The sequence below is a fragment of the Schistocerca serialis genome, chromosome 8 (genome assembly GCF_023864345.2).
Source record: "Schistocerca serialis cubense isolate TAMUIC-IGC-003099 chromosome 8, iqSchSeri2.2, whole genome shotgun sequence".
Lineage (NCBI taxonomy): Eukaryota > Metazoa > Arthropoda > Insecta > Orthoptera > Acrididae > Schistocerca > Schistocerca serialis.
This window is the reverse complement of record NC_064645.1, coordinates 65,621,105-65,646,312: the sequence shown is the minus strand read 5'-3', so window position 1 is coordinate 65,646,312 and position 25,208 is coordinate 65,621,105.

The window sequence follows — 25,208 nt, the reverse complement described above, 5'->3', positions numbered from 1 at the left end:
TTTTAATTCCACTCCTGAACCTTTCTTTTATTTCCATCATTGCTTCCTCGATGTACAGATTGAAGAGTAGGGCCGAAAGGCTGCAGCCTTGTCTAACACCCTTCTTAATATGAGCACTTCGTTCTTGATCGTTCACTCTTATTATTCCCTCTTGGTTGTTGTACATATTGTATATGACCCGTCTCTCCCTATAGCTTACCCACACTTTTTTCAGAATCTCGAACAGCTTGTACCATTTTATATTGTCGAACGCTTTTTCCAGGTCGACAAATCCTATAAAAGTGTCTTGATTTTTCTTTTGCCTTGCTTCCATTATTAGCCGTAACGTCAGAAGTGCCTCTCTCGTCCCTTTACGTTTCCTAAAGCCAAACTGATCGTCACCTAGCGCATTCTCAATTTTCTTTTCCATTCTTCTGTATATTATTCTTGTAAGCAGCTTCGATGCATGAGCTGTTAAGGTGACTGTGCGATAATTCTCGCACTTGTCAGCTCTTGCCGTCTTCGGAATTGTGTGGATGATGCTTTTCCGAAAGTCAGATGGTACATCGCCAGACTCATATATTCTACACACCAACGTGAATAGTCGTTTTGTTGCCACTTCCCCGAATGATTTTAGAAATTCTGATGGAATGTTTTCTGTCCCTTCTGCCTTATTTAACTGTAAGTCCTCCAAAGCTCTTTTAAAATCCGATTCTAACACTGGATCCCCTATCTCTTCTAAATCGACTCCTGTTTCTTCTTCTATCACATCAGACAAATCTTCACCCTCATAGAGGCTTTCAATGTATTCTTTCCACCTATCTACTCTCTCCTCTACATTTAACAGTGGAATTCCCGTTGCACTCTTAATGTTACCACCGTTGCTTTTAATGTCACCAAAGGTTGTTTTGACTTTCCTGTATGCTGAGTCTGTCCTTCCGACAGTCATACCTTTTTCGATGTCTTCACATTTTCCTGCAGCCATTTCGTCTTAGCTTCCCTGCACTTCCTATTTATTTCATTCCTCAGCGACTTGTATTTCTGTATTCCTGATTTTCCCGGAACATGTTTGTACTTCCTCCTTTCATCAATCAACTGAAGTATTTCTTCTGTTACCCATGGTTTCTTCGCAGCTACCTTCTTTGTACCTTTGTTTTCCTTCCCAACTTCTGTGATGGCCCTTTTTAGAGATGTCCATTCCTCTTCAACTGTACTGCCTACTGCGCTATTCCTTATTGCTGTATCCATAGCGTTAGAGAACGTCAAATGTATCTCGTCATTCCTTAGTACTTCCGTATCCCACTTCTTTGCGTTTTGATTCTTGTGGTGTCACCGCCAGACACCACACTTGCTAGGTGGTAGCCTTTTAAATCGGCCGCGGTCCGCTAGTATACGTCGGACCCGCGTGTCGCCACTGTCAGTAATTGCAGACCGAGCGCCGCCACACGTCAGGTCGAGAGAAACTTACTAGCACTCGCCCCAGTTGTACAACCGACGTTGCTAGCCATGGTTCACTGAGAATTACGCTCTCAATTGCCGCGACGATAGTTAGCATAGCCTTCAGCTACGTCAATTGCTACGACCTAGCAAGGCGCCATTTATCCTTTGCTATGTATCTAATGAAGCATGTACAGTAACAAGACCAATGTTCACCAATTGTGGATTAAAGTTAAGTATTCCAGAAGCTACGTACTATTCTTTATAGCATTCATTACGTATCCTGTTTCAGACCTCACGCCAGCCTGCGTGAGTTTAAGCGCGTGCCTTTCGGTTACCCGTCACTGTGGATTGGCTGTCTTGCCAGTCCACAACAGATTCTTCCTGACTAATGTCTTGAACTTCAGCCTACTCTTCATCACTACTATATTGTGATCTGAGTCTATGTTTGCTCCTGGGTACGCCTTACAATCCAGTATCTGATTTCGGAATCTCTGTCTGACCATGATGTAATCTAATTGAAATCTTCCCGTCTCTCCCGGCCTTTTCCAAGTATACCTCCTCCTCTTGTGATTCTTGAACAGGGTATTCGCTATTACTAGCTGAAACTTGTTACAGAACTCAATTAGTCTTCCTCCTCTTCCATTCCTTGTCCCAAGCCCATATTCTCTTGTAACCTTTTCTTCTACTCCTTCTCCTACAACTGCATTCCAGTCGCCCATGACTATTAGATTTTCGTCCCCCTTTACATACTGCATTACCCTTTCAATATCCTCATACACTATCTGTTCATCTTCAGCTTGCGACGTCGGCATGTATACCTGAACTATCGTTGTCGGTGTTGGTCTGCTGTCGATTCTGATTAGAACAACCCGGTCACTGAACTGTTCACAGTACACACCCTCTGCCCTACCGTCCTATTCATAACGAATCCTACACCTGTTATACCAGTTTCTGCTGCTGTTGATATTACCCGATACTCATCTGACCAGAAATCCTTGTCTTCCTTTCACTTCACTACACTGACCCCTACTATATCTAGATTGAGCCTTTGCATTTCCCTTTTCAGATTTTCTAGTTTCCCTACCATGTTCAAGCTTCTGACATTCCACGCCCCGACTCGTAGAACGTTATCCTTTCGTTGATTATTCAATCTTTTTCTCATGGTACCTCCCCCTTGGCAGTCCCCTTCCGGAGATCCGAATGGGGGACTATTCCGTAATCCAGAATGAGATTTTCACTCTGCAGCGGAGTGTGCGCTGATATGAAACTTCCTGGCAGATTAAAACTGTGTGCCCGACCGAGACTCGAACTCGGTCCCGAGTTCGAGTCTCGGTCGGGCACACAGTTTTAATCTGCCAGGAAGTTTCATATTCCGTAATCTTTTGCCAATGGAGAGATCATCATGACACTTCTTCAATTACAGGCCACATGTCCTGTGGATACACGTTACGTGTCTTTAATGCAGTGGTTTCATTTGCCTTCTGCATTCTCATGTCGTTGATCATTGCTAATTCTTCCGCCTTTAGGGGCAATTTCCCACCCCTAGGATAAGAGAGTGCCCTGAACCTCTATCCGCTCCTCCGCCCTGACTTCTTATGCCGGAAGTCTTCGGCCGCAAATGCTGATTATTTATCAAAATTTATTCAGTGGCGGGGATCGAACCCGGGACCGAAGACGTTTTGATTATGAATTAAAGACGCTACCGCTAAACCACGGGCTTCTCATAGGCCATTGCAGTGACGTCACAAACCATTAGAATAAAAACGGATGCCTCATCTGAGTGGTGGCAGTAGCAGCAGTTGTGAGAGTCTCGACACGGTATCGACCGAAGAAGCAAGCAGATGATCTGACGGCTGCAGATGTTCAAATTTTTCAATACTGCAATACTGTACTGTTTTTGCCTGTCGTGAAGGTGGCGACAACGAGATATTTCAGTGCTGTGCACTTGTGTTGTTATTTTCATACCAAATAAATATAAAGAAACACTACTCCAAGTTTTATTTATGAAGTGAACATCGGGTCAGATACATGATGGATCGCTGTATATGCAATCTTAGACCTCCAATGACGACAAGGTAAGTCTACGGCAATCCCACATTTTGTTATCATCCTCACAGCTTCCCAGTCTCATAGCATAAATTTTCTATATGTCCTCTTACTGTACCGTATATAATTAATTCCTTGTTTCAATTCAAATGCTAGTGCCTCCAGCATCGTTTTCTGCTCTCTTGCTTGGTTGCGTTCATCCTGATCGGATGAATTATAAGAGGTTGTGTCTTTCCATGATGCAATACTTAGCTTAGATTACAATGTAACGAATGTTAACTTTGATTGTTTTGTCACTTCGTACATTCCTTGCTCTAATCTGATTTTTAAATACTTTTCAGCAAATTATTCGGAATAATTCTACTACGTCGGTGATCTTAATATGACAATACAATTCATCGGCTGCCATTGTCGCAGCTTCAAGGGCATATTTCATGATCAATATTGAAACCGATATTCACTCATAATTTTCATTACGAAGTCCGATTCGTTTATAGAGTAATTAAAAGCTCAATAACGATCAAAACTTTTAATCATCTTTTCACTGTCACACATCATCGTGTTAAAGAGACGCTGCCAATACAGGCTTCACCGATTTAGGTTGGTCAAAATTGCAATTGCCCTTTCTCATTGCTACTTATCTTATCCTTTAAAATCAATATTTTAAAGAAATGCATACAAACGAAGAGGGATTATAGTACCCTTAGTAAAGGGTGTTTCAAAATGAATATACTGGTTTTAAGGCTTTGCAAAAAATGGTTCAAATGGCTCTGAGCACTATGTAAGGCTTTGCAGCACATATTACATTCACCTTACAGTTACAAATAACATACCAAATGAAAGACAAACACAAACAGTTTTTCTTACACCAATCACGTATCGAGTCAATACGCGAGTTGTTCTCAAACCTTGTGCAATGTGTCAGGAGTAACTTTGCAATACCACCGTTTCTAAAGTCAAATATATCTGCTGGTATCTGAGGCACATACGCATGATTGCGTCAGATCGTGTGTGAACGTGGATGTCATGCATAAAATGCTGTGTCAACTGGCCCCTTGCGTCCAATCCACTGGTCGAATACAACTCGTTTAACCAGTTGCGTACTGAGTTATGCCAGTGAGGCGGCGTACCATCTTGCTCCCAAATAAAGATGTGTTGTTCAGCTTCTTCCCATTAAGGCACGGGCCATAGCTGTAGCACATCAAGATAAGAAACGTCAGTTATTGTTGATTCACCGAAAAAGAAAGGCCCATAAACTTTCCGCGGGGATATTTCTTGGGGCTAAGCGTGAAAGACTCGCACTCGTTCAACACGTGTTTCAGTCACTCTTTGTCATTCCATACTCTTCCCGTTGCGCACAGGTATACAAATAAACCTGTTTCAGTTGCTCTTTCATTTAGTGTATTATTTACAATTGCAAGTTCAAATGGCTCTGAGCACTATGGGACTTAACTTCTGTGGGCATCAGTCCCCTAGAACTCAGAACTACTTAAACCTAACTAACCTAAGGACATCACACACATCCATGCCCGAGGCAGGATTCGAACCTGCGACCGTAGCAGTCGCGCGGTTCCGGACTGAGCGCCTAGAATCGCGAGACCACCGCGGCCGGCACAATTGCAAGTTGAAAGTAATAAATGCTACAACGCCTTAAAACCGGTATATTCATTTTGAAACACCCTGTATTTATGGATTTGTCGTTTTATATTATTGCCGTGTGTTCATATTGATGCCATTTCAGATAACCAATAGGTAGATCTCAGGTGGTTAATTGTTTCGTAATTCTGTTTTGTAAATTGTGAGTGAAATTCTATAGCCACTCAACAGTTTTATATAAGAAGTTGCAACCTAACTTACTTACACTGCAGACCATTACTTACACTGCAGACCATTACAAATGCAACAGATGCATGCTATGCAAATGATAAGCACTTCAACACAACTGCACGAGGCAGTTAGGAGTGACGTCATCTACATTTTGCATTCAGGGTGAACCTGTAGCCCAGCGTCATAGTTTCTGAAGTTGTTCCAAGATATTTGATGAAAATTTTGCTAACGTACCTGCAGTCTCTACTGGCCCACTTTACACAGGGATTGCGTTTCGAGTTTTGAAATGTTCTAGATATTTAGTTTGGTGGCGTCGTTTAAATGTTGCGACAGTAGGGCAAGCTGACTTGGTGCAAACCTCAGACGATCCTGATGCCTCACTGCCGTCCACCAGGTGTCGCTTTAGTTTCCTCTGATGACGATCTAGGGCACATCGTAATTTGGACAGTAGCCAATAGATTGTTGTGGTGTAGAGGTTTCTGGCTGTGTCCTACCTTCAAGGCCTCGGTGACGTTATCTTTCGGCAAGATAACGCCTGAGTGCACGCTGCCCTTGCTGTCCTGACGTACCTGGCTACCGAGGATGTTCGACAGTTACCCCCATCCGGATCACTCACCCAGTGGACAGTCTGGCCACGGTTACCGAGTGACTGACACGCCCCCACTAGCCAGTCACTACCACTAATGGGCTCTGGCAGTACGGAATGTCGTTCCGTGGTGCTAGAGTCATTGTTGCAGCCAGAATGGTCAATTTGGGTACTAAATTTCGTACCTTATACACTCCCAAATCATTTACAAATTTGATCTTATATTGCTTCTACTATTTAGTATAGGCAAATATACACATCAGTAAAATTTTGTTGTCATGCTTCCTGGCTGTTGCAGATTTAATGGTTATCAGTGTACGCCCCTGTGGCTGCTGTACGTAATACTGTATTTATTACTTATTTTTAAATTCTGCATAATTTTGTTATCATTTATAAATATAATAAATTTAATTAGCGTCCAGTGGGAGCCTCAAAAATTCGATCAGCGCGTAACTGACAGCCAGTGTGAGAAGTGCAGACCTAATAAAATTCCGTATCCACATAATTGGCACGCTATGTGATGCTTATCAGAATTCACCGGTTTACAAATATATCAACCGCGGGATGTGACCAAGCTACTACCGCTCCAAAAAAAGATATATCACAGAGAGAATAATATACAAAATAATGGAAAGGAAAATTCAGGGTGTGTTAGTTGACGATCAGTTTGGCTATAGGAAAGCTAAAGACACCAGAGAGAGAATTCTGATGTTGTGGTTGATAATGGAAATAAGACTAAAAAAAAAAAGAAGGCAAATTCACAGAATTTGTCAACCTGGACAAAGAGTTCGACAACGTCAAATGGTTCAAGATGTTCGAAATTCTGAGGAAAATAGGGTTAAGCTACCGGGAGAGACATGTAGTATACAACATGTACAAGGGCCCAGACGATACAATAAGAGGGGAGAACCAAGAACGAAGTGCTCGGACAGAAAGGGTGTAAGAAATATGCAAGCTTGCTACTGTCTTTTATAATCCAGACTTTAATAAAAATGACAACGTACTGTTAACCAGAACACAGGGATAAGTTGTGATCGAAATGACAATAGGTTTATCCATTCTTAACATCAAAAGACAAAAAAAAAAAAAAATGACTAAGGAACCGTCACACAAAGATTTTTATTTGACAAACGCTTTCACTGACATGGGGTCTATGTTGGACAAAGGGATCGACGCACGACACTAACCGGAAGACTAATCGCTTTATCTGACTTCATACACGTGAATCTGGGTTATGGCACAAAAACTACGCCACCATCAAGCATCTTTACTCTACTATTCAAAAAAAGAAAAATATGGTTCGCAAGAACAGGGGGCTGAGAAATATATATTGGAGCCCTACGTCGTAGCAGCGAATACTTTACCGTCCTGATGGTCAAGATGGCACACCCCGATGCATTCGGCGACTGAAGTCGTAGATGGCTGCAATCTGTTATTAATGGCGGGCGCCAGAAAAATGCAAGTACGCGGTCTCGCGTAAGGATTATTCGGGACGCAGGTACTTCCCTACGAGCCTCTGAAACCCTGGTGGATTCCAGTGTGCAGGTGGACCCGTTTGCTGGTCTGCCAAACCAATTCGACTCCGTGCCACGTCCATGCGTGACGGAATATGTCAAATGTTTAGACGGCCGACTCAAAACAAATAAGTACAGCCACACTTCACTCGTTGTGTGCGTGATGCTGGAAGCAGTACCTGCGACGGTCCAGAAGGTGACTGGCACAGGCTCTAACTGGCACACTAGGAAAGGACGCAAGTCTCACTGTTTAGGTAGAGACCTGCAGTTCTTTACTAGCGAAGCGCCAGTACAAGAGAGATCTCTTTTCTTTCTGTCCGCTTTCTTCCTCAGCCCCGTAGCAAAAGCCCACTTACATCTTAGACTTTCCCCCACTTTAGCACAATCCTGTGCCGGCCGTTGTGACCGAGCGGCTCTATTAGCTTCAGTCCGGAACCGCGCTGTTGCAATGGTCGCAGGATCGGAGCCTGCCTCGGGCATGGATGTGTGCGATGTCCTTAGGTTAGTTAGGTTTAAGTAGTTCTAAGTTCTATGTGACTGATGACCTCAGATGTTAAGTCCCGTAGCGCTCACAGCCATTTGAACAATTTTTTTGAAGCGTCTCGTAGAGCAACGTATAAAAAATGACAGCTAACCTAAGCTGGACCAGAATAACCAGAAACTATGATCTTTCCAACAAGTCTCATCTAGATGCTCTCTCTGCTGTTGACTCTCCGCCTGTAGAAGTAATTCGTGCACTGCAAATGGACTTACACATAGTGCCCTGCAATTTGAGATAAACAGAAAATGAGTGCATTTGGTAGCTAAATATCGACGTCTGTGTCTGCAAACACGTGCTGAGATGCTGCACTGTGACACTCGCCTACTTTGTTAGCTGAGAATTAAAAATAAAGTAATCTCTCTGCTGGAGGCAGATCATTCTCTCCCTTGTTCAAGTATAATGAAACTGAACGTAAATCTCTCGAGAATGTGGTTCTTTAGTCACGTAAGGATTTAACCAAAGATCAGAGGAGTGGGAAACGAGTTCGTTGGAACAGCAAGTTATGTGATCACTGAAAAAGCTTGTATATATTACGTAGTAAAAGAATATAATGTCTTACATCCGATATTGAAGTGACATTCAATGAAACACGTGACCTTACAAGGCCACACAGTTACAAAAGCTAGAAAAATAATACTAAATTCATAATATCGCCCATAATATTTAATGAGTGAAAACGCACTGGAATATAGTAGTCGTGGACACGGATGAGTGAAAAGACAATGAATACAGATTCCCATGTATTCCAGCTGCGTCGTGATAGCGAAGAACGAAATTAACCTTGTTCTCACGAAACGCAATTCCAAAGTATCTCGAGTGAACAAATGGTATAATATATTACTGTGTAAAGGCTGCGCAAGCAAGCAAACACCCCACCAAAATTCCGGGTGATTTAATGTCCCCGTTTCAATATCACATGGCAAGCGTTGTATAAAATAGCTCACCACGTCCCAGCTGGAGAGCAAAGGGTCTTCATGGCAGTGCGCGGAAGCGAATACCGTGTCCCACTTGTACACTAGCTAAACGATTCTCCACGCCAAGCAATACCACACTGTCTGATCGGAAGTAACCGAACACACTGTGTAATGTGGAACTGACCGGTAGTTATCTCGACGAAGATTTTGCTTTGTGTAGAGAAGTATCAGCAGCAGTAGAATCGGTCGAGCAAGAGAATTCGGTGACTTCGAACGTGGAACACTCACTGGATGTAACCTGCGTAACAGATACATCAGGGACATTTCAACACTTCAAAAGCCACGCAAGTCGGACTTCATATAATGAAAGCGAGCATCCTGAGGGTGATTGAAATAATGACGTGAAATCGGAAGAAATAGTCGTTTGGTGGTTCCAAAGTGCTACCAAAAGTCCCGCTAGTGCCTTGGATTTAAAAATAATGCGGTATATTGGACACGCAACTCCTCATAAACCTTATATTTCTTTAGTCAATGTTACACAACGCTCGAGGTGGTGCTACTGGACAATGGATGACTGCAAACGAGTCATATGACAAATCACCTTACATCCTGTGTCAGTCCGAGGGAAGGGTTTGGGTTCGTCGAATGCCTGGAAAACGTTACCTGCCGCCATGCATAGTGCCAACAATGAAGTGTGGAGGAGAATGTGTTATGGTATGGGGGTGTTTGTCGTGGTAGTAGTTTGATCCTCTCATTATTACGCTTAAGAAAACGACGAAGCGAAAGCGTATGAACACATTTTACAACATTGTGTAGTGCTTGCAGTAGAGTAACACTGCGGGGACAAAGCTGGCCTGTATCAGCATTTCAATGAAACCTGTCATAAAGCAGCGTCTGTGAGGCAATGATTCCTAGACAGTATCATTCGGAAATGTACTGGCTTGCCCACACTCCCTACCTAAAAGCAATGTAAAAGTTTTGGGACGACTTAGAATGTTGACTTCATTCCAGAGTATAACGTCCAACTTCACTACTTTGTGTGGTTTCGACTCTTGTAGAAGAATGAGCTAACATTCATCCACAGACATTCAGACACCTCACCCAAGAATAGCGAGCAGAGTTCAAGCTGTTATGCAGGCCAAGGTTCAAATAGCTCTAAGTACTATGGGACTTAACAACTGAGGTCATCAGTTCCCTAGACTTAGAACTACTTAAACCTAACTAACCTAAGGACATCACACACATCCATGCCGAGGCAGGATTCGCACCTGCGACCGTAGGAGCAGCGCGGTTCCGAACTGAAGCGCCTAGAACCGCTCGACCACAACGGCCGGCTACACGCCAAGGGTGGACACGGATGCTTTTGATCATATAGTGTATTCAGAATTAAATTTTCACTCTGCAGCGGAGTGTGCGCTGATGTGAATCTTCCTGGCAGATTAAAACTGTGTGCCGGACCTTTGCCTTTCGCGGGCAAGTGCTCTACCGACTGAGCTACCCAAGCACGACTCAGAACCCGTCCTATCAGTTTCACTTGTGGCAGTACCTCCTCTCCTACCTTCCAAACTTCACAGAAGCTCTCCTGCGAACCTTGCAAGACTAGCACTCCTGGAAGAAAGGATATTGCGGAGACAATAATATTGCTGGAGTTGCAAGGTTCGCAGGAGAGCATCGTGGAGTTTGGAAGGTAGGAGACGAGGTACTGCCGGAACTGAAGCTCAGAGGACGGGTCCTGAGTCTTGCGAAAAGAAAAGGTAGCGTGGTCGAGTCTCGATCCGGCACACAGTATTAATCTGCCAGGAAGTGTCATATAGTGTATTGTCCGGCTAATCTAAGAATTTAAGTAGCGTTCTTGAGAAATGCCTTTGCGATCTCAACCAATGATGAAGCTACTCTAACAGATGAAAGACTATTTTTTTCTTTGTGGCATGCAAGTGATTGTCAATCTGCGTACGAATACGTCGTATGAAAGCTGTTCGTAGCAGACGGCTTTCAAAAATTGTACAACGCAGCCACTATTAAACTGATCTATGCTTAGTTATCATCCTATTTTATGACGTTATGTGCCGACAACGGACGGTACGTTCGGTAGCTGTGGTCAACTATGCTCTCGTGGTCTGACCCACGTATGGGTGTTAAGGGTGAGTGGGCGAGGGGTGAGGGCAGACAATCCATATCAGTTTCGTAGTGAATGGCGAATTAGTTTTGAAATTACACGACAATTTGGTGCAGTTCTCCTCGCTACTGGCAAGTATCCACTGCATGTTCCAGCTTCCTTCTAACTGATCCATCTGAATGTGTATTGGGGCAGGGTCAGTATACGGTTTTTGAAGAAAATTTTTGACAGCTGTTGCTTCGCCCTTCCTTTCCCCCCTGCCACCACGTTGGTTACATCCTCGCCGCTGTCGCCACAAAGTAATAAAGATTTTCTGTCAGGCGACGTGCGTTCAGCCTGTGGGGTTGAGATTGCAAAGCTCTTACTTCTTCTGCAACTACTCATTTGCTACACTGAAAGGTTTCGGTGGTTTATAAATTTTTTTAACAAGAATAATACAGAACCACATGTCATCCCATATTACCTTACAGTGTCAAATCTCCGCTTTTACCGAAGTTTTCGTCAGTGGCTGAGAAAATCTGACGATTTGTTTTGTATTTCTTCCCTTCATCAAACGTCTTATGTCCGCCAAAGCGAACTGTCAAGTTGGTCCCGCCGTTACCACTTTATAAAAACACCGCCAGCAGTGGAACTGTACACAAATTCGCATAGCTGCAACCTTACCGCATTCGAACTCACTGAAGTCTGGCCATGTTGACACTTCGTGGTAAAACGGGATTACTTTGTAATACTGATGTTGTTCCCAAAAATATGTCACATATTACTGTTAGTCAAAACTAGAGGAAAAACTAAACTAATGATATGCCAGGAAACAAACACATGTTAACATACGGGATACTCTATCCTCTCATTCCCATCTGTCTGTTACTAAATGGAAGACACTGTAAACAGTGCTGCATAAAGTTGTCGCACATCCTGACCCATCCGTTAGTCTTTCTTCCCAGTGTAATACACTCAGTTTGAAAGACACACGGCTTCATTCTGATTGCGTAATACGGGTTTGTAAAGAAGGAAGTGAGGAAGACTAGGGCTAACGTTCTGTCGACATCGAGGTCATTGGAGAATGGGCACGATCACGAATTGTTTCAAGGACAGGGAAAGGTATCAGCAGTGCACTTTCAAAGGAATCATGGCGCCATTTGCCTGGAGAGATCTTGCAAAATAACGGTAAACCTAATACAGAATGTTCATCGTCTTCACGAATGCGAATCGTATACGTTGATCACATGCTCCTGTAACGTATAGATTCTGTCGGTGGATTGGGCGCAGTCCAGTACGCTTAAATGTTTGCATAGCCAGAAAACGGATTCAGGTCCAGTGAACGGAGAGGCCACGCTAATGGACCTCAACCAATCTATCGATTAAGAAACGTTGGGGTGAGATAAAGTCGCCTGATCCTAGAAAATGGGTTGTGGACGCGTTGTGCGTGGGGCACAGTCGTTGTCTTTCTGCCAGGGTAACGTTTTCCAGTAGCACTGGTAATTCATCGCTCATAAGTCGGTGACACCCAACACCTTTTATTGCATTTGATGAAGTGGGCGTCCTGTGAGTTTTGGCAGTGTAGCCTCACCTCCATGACTGCTCGAGGATTTGCATCTGCCAACACGAGCATGTTGTGGTAGTTTACTTCATGAGTGAATGCTGACTAATTTAAACCACTGAATACTATGCATTACTCATTACTAGTAAAACAATTCATATTTCAAAGGCGTTGGCCTCTGCATATTTATAAGAGATTTCATCTAATTTTGTTCTGTGCTACCACCTGCAGAAATCTGTGACACTCTTTTAAACCCCTGTATAACCCGGCCTAATACAGTCCTCGTGAAATGAGATGCCTGGACGCTACACTACCTACTGTTTTCATTGCAGTACGGTGTCAGTCATGATATAGTATAGACAGCTGAAATTCTGTTCACTTAGCGAAGCTGCAAGGTCCCTCCTTCCTGCGCTCACTCGTACACACTGTCCATTATGGATCAAATTTAACGTCGGACTTCTTCATAAAGTTTATGCCCTCACCTCAACCTTATTCATGGCGCATTCATTTCTCTCTCCGGCTGTCTCTCTTCCTCTCTTTCTCTCGTTCTGTCGTTGCGGTACGACAGCCGGTAGCTGCCGAGAATACCGGCAGAGGAGGAGAAAGGGAGCAACTTATCTTTCTCCCGATTAACTTCCAGGCAGGAACATACATTTTACTGGCCTGGACGACGCGAGACGATTAATCACGGCACGCGGGGGAAATTTCGGAAGAGCAGGCAATGCCGTCTCCTGGAGGCTTCCTTTCATCAGGCCTCACTCATCTGGCGGTCTGTGGTGCTCGCTCTCTTACGTCCACTCCAGGCAAGCTATTGTAGCAGCAGGGTCTGCGTTACACTTACATTCGTGGATGGACAATCTGTCTATCATATTCTTAATCATATTACTGAGCTCCTTAAACATTTAAGTACGGAAAATATCGCTCTTCTTATAACCGGAGGGTCCTATGCCAGAGGGAACCAACTACAAATTTTGACATTTTAGGTTAGCTATTGATAATGGTACAGAAAATTATAAAGATTCGTATGGCAAAACGAACCAGGACTCTTGAGGGACACTGAGCGATTTTTTTTTTTGTGTTGGCACTTCTGTAGTGTCTCAGATCTACATTTATCTCTGGTGCCAGAGTAAAATAAATCCAGTAGCAAGATGGCAGACGAAGTTGCATACAGGAGTTCAGAACAGTCAAATGACAGTAAATGTTGACATTGAGTGTGGTTCCAACGATGAATGTGTGCCATCCTCACGACAATCCAGTAGTGAAGGTATGTTTTATAATTAAAACTGCATAAATTTGGCTAAGAATGGTGTACAACATTACTTCGTTGCATGCGATTATTGAAGGCTACCATCACATGATGATGTGCTGTGCTACCATCTAGGGAGTAAACTGTGAACTACGTAGTGGAATACTCACAACTACCGATAGGGACATGTTCCTGATCGATTATTACAGTCGCTGAACATCGAGAACGCCGTCAGCGCTAGGAACGTAGTTGGTACACTTCGGCAAATGAAATATACGAAAACGCATCGTTTTGACTGGACATCTGTTGTCAACTTTGATTTAACTATTTTACTTGCTCAATTGTATTCGTAATGATGTAAGTGGATAACATGTACGCCATAGTTTTACATTAAGAAACGTTTTTATTTTTTGCAGAATCCAAAGAACCAATTAGGGTGAAGCGCAAGGAAAGCAATCCAGGTAACTGGAAAAAAGAATGTTCGGAAGACTTGCAAAAACAGAGGAAACCTATTTACATCATCGACGGGACAAACAGTAATGCGAAGGCGTTGAAGGACTACCGCTGCATATGTTGTGGCAAATGTTATGAAAAAGTCTCACTGCAGGATCGACAGTTATATTTTGATATGCATTGCAGTGATGGACGGTATGAAACACAAACAGCTTTGATTGGATGGTCTGTTAAGTCCTTCATTGTGAAGGACAGAAGATCAAATGCTGAAGATCCCCTAAGAACATTTACTCGACATTACTTTATTCCTACCACATCAGGTGATGTGAAGGTTTGCAAAAATATGTTCCTAAACACACTCTGTGTTAACAGTGCAAAGATTCACAGAGCTCTTCTGAAAGTGAAGTCTGGTCAACTACAAGACAGAAGAGGAAAACGTGAGCCGCATAATAAATTTCCTGAAGAAAGAATTCGTCGCATCAGAGATCATATTAATTCATTTCCATGCAATAGGAGCCACTATTGTCGGAAGGATAGTCCCGATAGGAAGTATCTCTCTTGTCACCTCAATTTGAGCTTGATGTACAGGCTGTATAAAGAGCAACTGATAGGAGAAAATGCAGAGTCTGACATTGTGTCACAATCGTTGTATGAAAAAGTTTTCAGAACCAAGTTCAACCTCTCATTTAAATTGCCACACAAAGACACATGCAAGAAATGTGATATCTTTCAAATTAAAACCAACTCTCTAAAAGCACTAGAGAAGACTTCTGACAATGTGAAAGCTCTTTAAGATGTAATCATGGAAAGAGAGCTACATCATCGACAGGTTGACCTTGCAAAGGCAACACTACGAAAAGACAAAGAGAAAGCAATAAATGGTGAATGCACAGTGCTTGCGTTTGATCTGCAAACGACAATTTCGCTCCCAAAAGTTCCCAATGGTGTTGTGTATTGCAAACGTCAACTTTCTTGCTTCGATTTGGGTATCCATGATATGGGTACATCCAAAGGAACTATGCACCTTTGGCATGAGGGAATAGCAGGTCGAGGACCAGATGAGATAGGATCGCGTCTTATGAAACACCTAAATGCTAATCCTACGAAAGAAACTGTTGTGTTTTGGTCAGACTCATGTGGTGGCCAAAATAGAAATTCCAAACTGGTAACAATACTAATGCGTATCGTTCAAGATCCTGCTCAGCATGTCAAAGAAATCATTCAAAACATTTTAATCCCAGGCCGCAGTATCTGCCCAATGACACTGATTTCAGTCATATTGAGAACAAGATGAGATGCAACCAAAACATTTACCATATGCATGAAATCCAGAACATAATGAAAACAAGCAGAGTCAAGAAACAGAAGTTCGGTGTGGTGGAAACGAAACGTGATGATTTCTTCAGCTCTGAGAGCTTAACATCAGTTTTAAGAAACAGGAAAAAGTTGATGTACTAACTGTAGCTTGGATGAAAATAAGATGCATCAGAATAAGCGAAGAGAAGCCCAACGTAATGCAGTTCAAGCACACACACAATGATGATGTGGAGTACTATGAAGTGAGTTTCTCTAAACGAGCTAGAGGTCGGACACCCAATCAACACCACATAGCACTGAATCTCAAGTATCCCAGAGAAAGACCACTTACGGCTGCAAAGAAGAAAGATCTTGAGTCAATGCTGTGCTTCATTCCTCCTATCTACCATGATTTTTACAAGAACATTCGAAGTGCTGCAGAGATAGCTGGAAATTCCAGTGAAGATTGGTTATCAGAAGATGAATGAGATTCCAGAAAATTCTGTATAAAATGTACCAGACACAGTTTCCTTATAGCATATGACGTTTTCTGTTGAAGAATGAAACAAGACTGCTATAAACATAACATGTGTGACGAAACAAAAGTGCTTTAATAGTTACATCAGTGCTGAGACAATGTACTTTTTCAAACTTTATTTCACGTCCTTATAATCACCATCATTTTTTCATACTTGTAATAGGTGCATTTTTATTGAAAAGCCAATAAACAAGATTCAGTATATGTTAGCAATCTGTTGAAGATCATTTACTGCCCTCAATATCTCATCAGATTTTTTTTTCTGTAGTTGAACGTTAGAGCTGAATATCTCGAAACATGTAATTTGTAGTTGGTTCACTCTGCCATAGGACCCTCCAACTGATCTTTTTGGATACAAACAGTTCAAAATCTTAAAATATATTCCACTCACGTGTGTAGTAGGGGACAGTTATGTGGGATAACTCATCACCTATAGAGAAAGTATTGCTTGCACATAAGAGAGCTGAGAGAATAATACATGACGATTCCTCACATTTTCCATGTAGATCCCATTTCAAAGCTACAGTACCAGAAGACGTAAATGACCGTCATTATTAAAGCTGTATGTGATTTATAGTGGAGGTCAGTGTGCAACAACAACAACCTATGATCGTTTTTCGAACTTTATAAAATATTTCAGACATAGAAAAACAAAATTTAAAACTCGTATTTTCTTCAACCGCCTTCTACCGACAGACGTATATTCATCAACAACTGACCGTATGTCTAATAAAAACTGAGTGTCAGTATATGCTTTAGTAGTTCTATAGGTTAATATCGTCCTTCTTATTACATTTACCACACCGTTAGTAATCTGTGAATGGCCAGCATGTTGTCATAACCACAAACAGTTCACGTATACAAAGGCTGTAAACTGATTTGGTATAGATCATTTCGATGATTATCTTTTAAATGATCACGACACTTGCAACTAACTAATAACATGCCTTTACTGCTACAAATTTCTAAGTCTCAAATATATGAATTATGAAGAAACGCACTATTCCACTGGGCTGTATTTTTAATGATTTTCTTCTGCTCTGGTGGTTTCGGGAAAGGCCCATTCATGAGTACCTGTATAGCAGCAAATGTGGGTGTATTCTATTCTTCGTCTCATCAAAAAAGTGCTGTAGATGCACTTCAGAATCGGCTGCTCCAGAAACAAGCAGTGCTGCCTAAAGTAATCTGAAGTACAGCCCCGAAGTACAATGTCCTTCTTCATATTTATAGCGGCTCTGATACCCACCCAGAGGAAAATGGTCGATATATCAATCTTCTCCCTATAAAAAATGAATCTGGCTATTCTATTCATATTATTCGATCAAAAGACTAATGGTTACACCTACATGTTTAGCATGTTCACCATTTGATCGATGCTATAATGTTAATTCGAATTCCAGATTAATTGGAAAAACGTTGGTGTCAACTATCTTTACCAAATGTTCTACATGAAACAGATGGCTAATAGCAGATTGCAAATCGGAGAAGCACACTCTCATAAGTACTTAACAGCACACACTCATGCTCTATGCCGGACTTGATGTGATGATGCGTGTTGTAACTTAAATATTCTACCTTCAGTACAAACCCTGATGTGTCGCTGATACGTCAGGGGCGCTACTCCGAAACTATAGTATGAGGTACACATACATATTAAGCACAGCTACTGAAATGACCACAGATTCAGCCCCTGAAACATTAATTTATTCAATAACACAAATACTAAACTTCAGGATACTGTTATACAGTAGCGCTAGCCTGTGCCTGCGATGAGGTGCTCATCGTAGGTAGGACTCGTTGTTGGGTGGCATCGCGGTTCCTTCTTCGGGCAGCTGAACTGCGATGAACTGGAGTTAGAACTGCGACTGCGGCTGGATCTGGACGCTTACTGACTCACCTTGGAACTCCCTCAACTACGTAGCGGAGGGCGGCTTATATACTAATGTGCAGTGTAATAACCTCCACACTATTTGCTCCCCGTGATGCTTTACTCTAAACACACTTCCTGCAGTTCAGTACCTCTGTAGTAGGTCGAAAGAGTTTGCAAGGGGACTACCCCCCTGAGATATAGGCTGCGTGTGCAACCTCCATTGCTGAAGGGCAGCCTAGATTGATCGCAGTTACAACAGCGCGCTCTGTGTCCATTCTCAACAAAGTCAAAGGAATTTGTCGGATTTCTAGTGGTATGTATAAAGCTTAAAACATTGCGTGTCACTGATATAGCCTAATACATGACGCCATTTAAGAGAACGAACTTTTAACGCCGCGGAACAATGTTAAGGAGTCCATAAAACGTAGGTCAGACGGGAGTAATGAGTTAATAAAATGATTAATGAGTCAAATCCGTATTTTCAAACACATTTCTGAGAACAGCGATTTCTGAAGCTCTCATGAGACGGTTGATCAGTATCTGCGGATTGAGACACCTGACTTCTTTGTCTTATCGCTAGCGCTTTACCCGTCTAGCGAAGGGTTACACTTCACTCCTGTTTCGGAAAATTCATTTTTATGAAACTTTGCATCCGGATGACTTTCTTGCCAACACAGTCGTCAATTACGGAAGGGAGTGCGCCATCTGCCTCTGAATAGCGTAAACTTAACTCTGCATACTGGGTGACAATTACTGAACTGTATGAAAAACAGAACATAAATTAGTTACAAACTACGCCGAGCACACACTTTATTCAACATGTAAACGTCACTACAGATATTAGGATTTAGGTTATGACATTTTCGATATGCCTGCCATCATTGGCGAAGGGTCGGAACATCGATACTGTCGATTACTCTTCTGAAAGGCTGTTTTCAGCTCAGCAACAATTTTGGGGCTATTGCTGTACATCTTGTCCTTAATATAGCCCCACAAAAAAGGAGTTGCATGTGTTCAGATCCGGAGAATAAGGTGGCCAATCGAGGCCCATGCCAGTGGCTTCTGGTTAGTTTAAAGCCAGAAAGCTCTCCCGAAAGTGCTCCGGATGGGGTCGAGCTCCGTATTGCGTGGACAACATCTTGTCTAAATCAGGCTGACTTTCGATAGTGGGAACGAAATCATCTTCCAAATCCTTGAAGTACCTTTCGGCAGTCACCGTACCGTCGATGAATATCTCACCGATTATTCCGTGACTGGACATTCCACATCGCACAGTCACCAGCCGAGAGTGGAGAGACTTCTCGATCGCGAAATGTAGATTCACAGTCACCCAAATGCGCCAGTTTTATTTATTGGCGAACCCATCCAAATGAATGTGGGTTTCGTCGCTAAACAAACCATGCATGGGCGTACGCCCCCCGGGCAGTCGTGCAGTTTGAACGTCGTAACGAAAACCGTTCAGAAGTTACGGCGATTTTATTTCACATAGTTCAATAATTGTCCCTCAGTATGATCGTACTTTCACTGCACTGAAGTTTTCACTCTGTAGCGGATTGTACGTTGATATAAAACTTCCTGGCAGATTAAAACTATGTGTCTGACCGAGACACGTACTCGGGAGGTCCCGGCACACAGCTTTAATCTACCAGGAAGTTTCATACAAGAGCAGTCTCCGCTGCAGAGTGAAAAATTCAATCTACAAACATTCCTAGGCTGTGGCTAAGCCGTGTCTACGCAGTATTATTTCTTTTAGGTATATCAGACCCGAAAGTTTCTTAGGAGAACTCTGAAACTTGAAACGTAGGAGATGATGTAGCGGTGGAAGTAAAGCTGTGAGGAGGGATTATCAGTCGTGCTAGGGTAACTCAATTGGTAGAGCTCTTGCCTGTGAAAGGCAAACATCCCAAGATCGAGTCTCGGTCCGGTACACAATTTTAATCTGCCAGGAAGTTTCGTATTTTAACTGTTTTTCTATAGTATTTTCTGAGACGGAAAGTGCGTAACAGTGCAGCATTCGCCTGAACGACGTTGGGGAAACGCCTAAATATTGTACACAGGCTGGTCAGTGCACCAGCCAAAACCGTTAATCCGAAATGTGTATTCGAGCTGCTGTGGCTCACCTCCTAGTTCATATGGTTCAAATGGCTCTAAACACTGTGGGACTCAACATCTGAGGTCATGAGTCCCCTACAACTTAGAACTACTTAAACCTAACTAACCTAAGGACATCACACACACCTATGCCCGAGGCAGGATTCGAACCTGCGACTGTAGCAGCAGGGCAGGTCCGGACTGAAACGCCTAGAACCGCTCGGCCACTGCGGCCGGCGTCACCTCCTAGTCCCGCGGGCAAGCGAACTGCACTTTACGCTGTACGCGCAGTCGTTGTGATACCCAACGATAATTTTTGTGTGAATCTATCTTCTGTTTTAATTAATTCCTGTTTCTTTGGTAGTAAACGTTTCTCATAAATTTAAGGCCGAAAAGTGAAGAACTCTGATTACGTCACTATCAAGTGGTTATGGTTCGCAGACAATATGTAGCAAACTAAACCCCGAAAACTAACTTTGGTTATCACATTAGGCATAAAATGTTCGTCTAATACTAAATATTCATGTTATATGTCAAAAAAGCTGTGTTCCATCCATTTACAACGATTCACGTATTATGTATGATATATCAAAACTTTGTAGACATAAACAAGTGAAAACTTGATATAAAGTTACAAACAGAAATAACGATCACGGTCTGAGGGAAACATTCTATTGCAGACATCACATAAGTCCTATTTATTAATGAAATGTGCATACTGACACTTTTCTCCTCTAGGGAGGCAAAGAAAAAGACTTTTTGTTCTGACCTGTGGCAGGTCTTGTCATGAGGGAGGCCGCGTCAGAGAGGTCCTCCGCATGAGCGTCTAGGGAAGTGACTGCAGTGGTGGTTTCCCGTTCCCTTCCACTGAGGATGATGAAATGATAATGAGGATAACACAACACCCAGTCCCTGAGCGGAGAAAATCTCTAACCCAGCCGGGAATCAAACCCGTCTCCGTTGGCGTGACAGACCACCGCGCTGACGACTGAGCTATCGGGGCGGAGTAGACAAAGAAAGGTAGCTGATATATTTATGGTGATGTAGGTAACTTAACGAGAAATACTAGCAGAAAAATATGAAATTTGTCTGCTTTTCAGCCTTGAGTACGAAACCGATCTGCATGGCAAGGGTCCACTAACCTTTCTTGCAATACTTATGCTCCTAACAGTAAAGTACCATTTATTCCCTAATGATCGGGATCATAAAATCACGGATTTATTTTAAAACACTTTCACGAATTCCTACGTATACCTACGTAGCATAATACTCTATTTTAGGCAATAAGAACAGTATCAGAATAACGGCATGATGTTCAAAGAATCGGAGTCTACCAGGTCCCGATTACACCTCATAACAGAATTAAGGAATTACTTTTCGACTCGAAGCTCAAAGCTGCCTACAACATTCCAGTGTAGCGGTCCAAAACCCTGGCGCCCTGTGACTTACCGTCGGGCTGGATTGCGCTTCAGACAGCAAGGTGTCGACACAGGCCAGACCCAAAAGTCGATCTGAGCTGCAAAGTGGATAAATACTGTCCCATTGGCGCCAAATCTCACCACAATTCTGCCCCAAGAAGCCGTAGACGTACCACCCGATGGAAAAGTCGTCGCAGCTCCTCTTACCCACATTTCAACCCTTCGTTTGAAGCTTCTGCGATGGTGGTCAGAACCGCGACGTTAAGCGTTGAAACCACGCAGTTTTTTTATGGGTGGGCGAGGAAAACATTTCAGACAGATTTCCGCTAAGAATGGACACGGAAAGGCCTCAGTGGTTGGCTTAAAGGGTGTCAACGAGACTACCCCTTTCCTTGTGACGTTGATTCCCACACATTTCGCGTTCGAAAACGGCAGTCTGGAGTGTGAACAGCAACAGGAAGACGTTCTTGGCATTCTTTGATACTTCTGGCCCCTTCCTGACGTTTCAGACTTTCTCTAAGGACATCGTGGGCCAGCGACCCTACTGTACGTCGTCTCAACCCTTCGGAGTCCAGGGCGATCACAAGTTTTGCTCTAGTGTACGGGGCGGAACCACTACGGACCGCTAAAAACCATTCACCGAGATAAAACGGCAAAAGGCCCCTCGAAGACACCGCCCCTTCACTGAGAATTTTAAAAAAGTTCCTTTACAGAGAATACCTTTCAAGTAGTGCTGTGCGACTGCAGGCAGGCAACCGCTTGCATTCTTAAGGTGCCAATTGCGTCCATGCAATGGCCTACCACTACTTCGCAGGTTTTCTCTGCAAAGGCACATATTTATAATTCTCAATAAATCTGTGTTGTGGCGGTTCGGGATTGGAGGACACCGATGTTATTGTCGAACAAGGAGGCGTTTGCCGTTTTGTTCACGTACGTATCGATGTCGCATCCATCCATGAGCACACAATAGGACGGTGTGAAACACCAACACTGAGAAAGCATAATGACCATTTGCAGCTTCAGATCACGTTCGAATTTCGTCGAATTGTTGGGTTACTAGCCCACGGTGTCCTTCGAGAAGCGATAAAGCGTCAGGAAGATGTTATCAGTACCAAAAATTGTCAAGAATGTCTTCCTGTCCCTTACAGCACTGCAGCCTGGCGTCTTCGCCGGCGAAATATGTGGGAATGAACATCACAAGGAAAGGGATTGCTAAATTGATGCTCTTTAAGCCAACCCCTGAGGTCTTTCCCTGTCGATTCTGAGCTGTCGAGTGTCTGAAATGTTATTCTCGGCCACTCATAAGCAAACCGCATGATTTCAACGTGAGGTGTCACGGTTCTGACCTCCACTGCACAACCATCGACGCGTCCACGGCGGCTTTGGGCAGAATTGTGGTGACCATTGGTGCCAATGGACGTTATTAATCCACCGTACTGAGCTCTGGCCTTTCTTTTCGTCGCAGGTGTCGACGCCTTGCTGTTTCAAGCGTCCTCGAACCCACGAGTGACGTTACAGGACGCCATGCTTTTGGACCACAACAGAGGAAGGTTGTAGGTGCCTTTGAGCCAAATTTAAAACTTACGCGTTGCAATGGGAGACAGTTACGTGTTTCGACAATGTGATCCTTCGATACTGTCTCGCAGTGCAATAATAGGAAATTAATTCATATGGTCAGTCTCATCCGATGACTCAAATTACAGTTCCCAACAGAAGTGATCACTGGATATAAAATGCGATGGGTTGATGACATTAATATCCGACAATATCTAAACGCTCCAAAAATAAGGGGCACCGTGTTGAAAAAGCCACGGTTTTACCTATCCCGCAATATGGAAGTACAGGTCTTGATGAAAGAGAAAGAAGAAAGGCTATCAACAATTGTAAAATACTATACTACATATGTTCTACAGGACGAATTTATTCAGTGCCACCATCACAGTTCCAAGTCGGCAGATGTCCTTGCATCCCGATAACGGGTTAACATGAATAGATTAACACTGTAGAATATACTCAATATTCATTTGTTATTATGTTGCGCTACCAAAAAGGATGGGAGGAATCAGTTAACGTCAGTAATTTAATTTCTTTGTCTGCAATAGTAAAAGAGAGTGTAAGAAAAACGAGAAAGAAGGCACAATTAAAAATACAGACAGATCACATACAGCACCGTATATCAAAATGAATAAATTACTTGAAAAGAATTAACCACTCTCGCGTCTATTACAATCAATTACTAAACGATCTTTGAGTGATCACGAAAAGAAGACTGCACCAACAAAAACTTTACTTTGGAACTCTTCCATTTGATCCGTGTTTCCATAGAAAGACAACAATATCAGAAATTTCGTCCACCTTGATGCAAAATCACCTTTTTATTAGTCTACTTGTTTATTTTCCCAAACTAGTTTCGGCGACAAATATCACCATCATCAGTGGTTTTTTTTAATCTAAAACATTCAGAAAATAGCATAGTTATACAAACACAGTGACACATAATTACATATTTTCTATTCATTTTTTGAAATATAGTTTTCTATGGATACTTTCATACTACCTTATTTATTGTATGTTATAGCATGTTTTTGAGAATTATTGTCGCTTTTGCCACATATTTTCTGTGCTTTTTTTCTGTTTCCGTTTTTTCTGAGCGAACATCATGTCATCTGCAACTGTGTGAGCGGCTGTTAGTAAACAAAATACTAAAATGTGAACTCCATAAGTCAGCACTATTCACTTGGGGTTGCGGTAGTGTTGTGGAATCCAGTTTTTTGGTGTGCACTGGGCTGTTACTTAATTATTCGTGTACTCACGTTCGTTGGACGGCGTGTAGCTGATTCTATACACAGGAAACACAACACTTTGCAACAACACACTCTTTACCGCTCTCAGAGAACCGACCAAGGACACAGAACAGAAAGCACACATAAGCAAAAGAACCACTTCCCCATCACACACAGGGACATAAATAAGGAACAGAAGTCGTCGTAATTCCCATTACAGTTTTCATAGCCTTCTCGCAACATGGGATATACCTCTCGCAACACGCGCGAACAGCAAGATGTTTTAATGTTCTTGATCATAAACGAAGTGCGAAAGTTTTTCTGTCACATTTACATCATTACGTTTCTTCACACCGAACCCAGGGTTATTGTTTATTGTGCGGTTCGGCCGCCAGTGGACCCCCCCCCCCTCCCCCTCCCCCTCCCCGCTCCTAGGAACGTCTCATACCAGATGAGTGTAACCCCAAATGTTTGGGTGGAGACAGTGTTTGCACAGCAATCGCCGACATAGTGTAACGGAGGGTGAGTAAGGGGAACCAGCCCGCATTCGCCGAGGCAGATGGAAAACCGCCTTAAAACCATTCATAGGCTGGTCGGCACACCGGACCTCGCCAGTAATCCGCCGGGTGGATTCGTGCCGGGGACCGGCACGCTTTCCGGCTCGGGATGTAGCGCGTTGGACCGCGCGGCTAACTGGGCGGGCAATATAGAGGGGTAGTCATATGAAAACGAGACATTTGAAAGGAAAAGTAAACAACTTTTATTAGGAGAAGGAAACAATCTTGGTTGAAATGTTGAAAATGCTGTTTATTTATTCATAAATGAAGCCCCTTTAGCCTAATTCAAGTCATTTTTAAATTGGCCTACATTAAAATAATAATTTAGTTAGTAAGGCTTGACCTTACCTTGGGATTGGAAGAAATTACGAAAATTATAGCTTTCATGAAAATCACGGGTTGCAGTTTTTGCGTTTTGTGGTTCATTCCGTTTATGCTTTCGATACATTACAA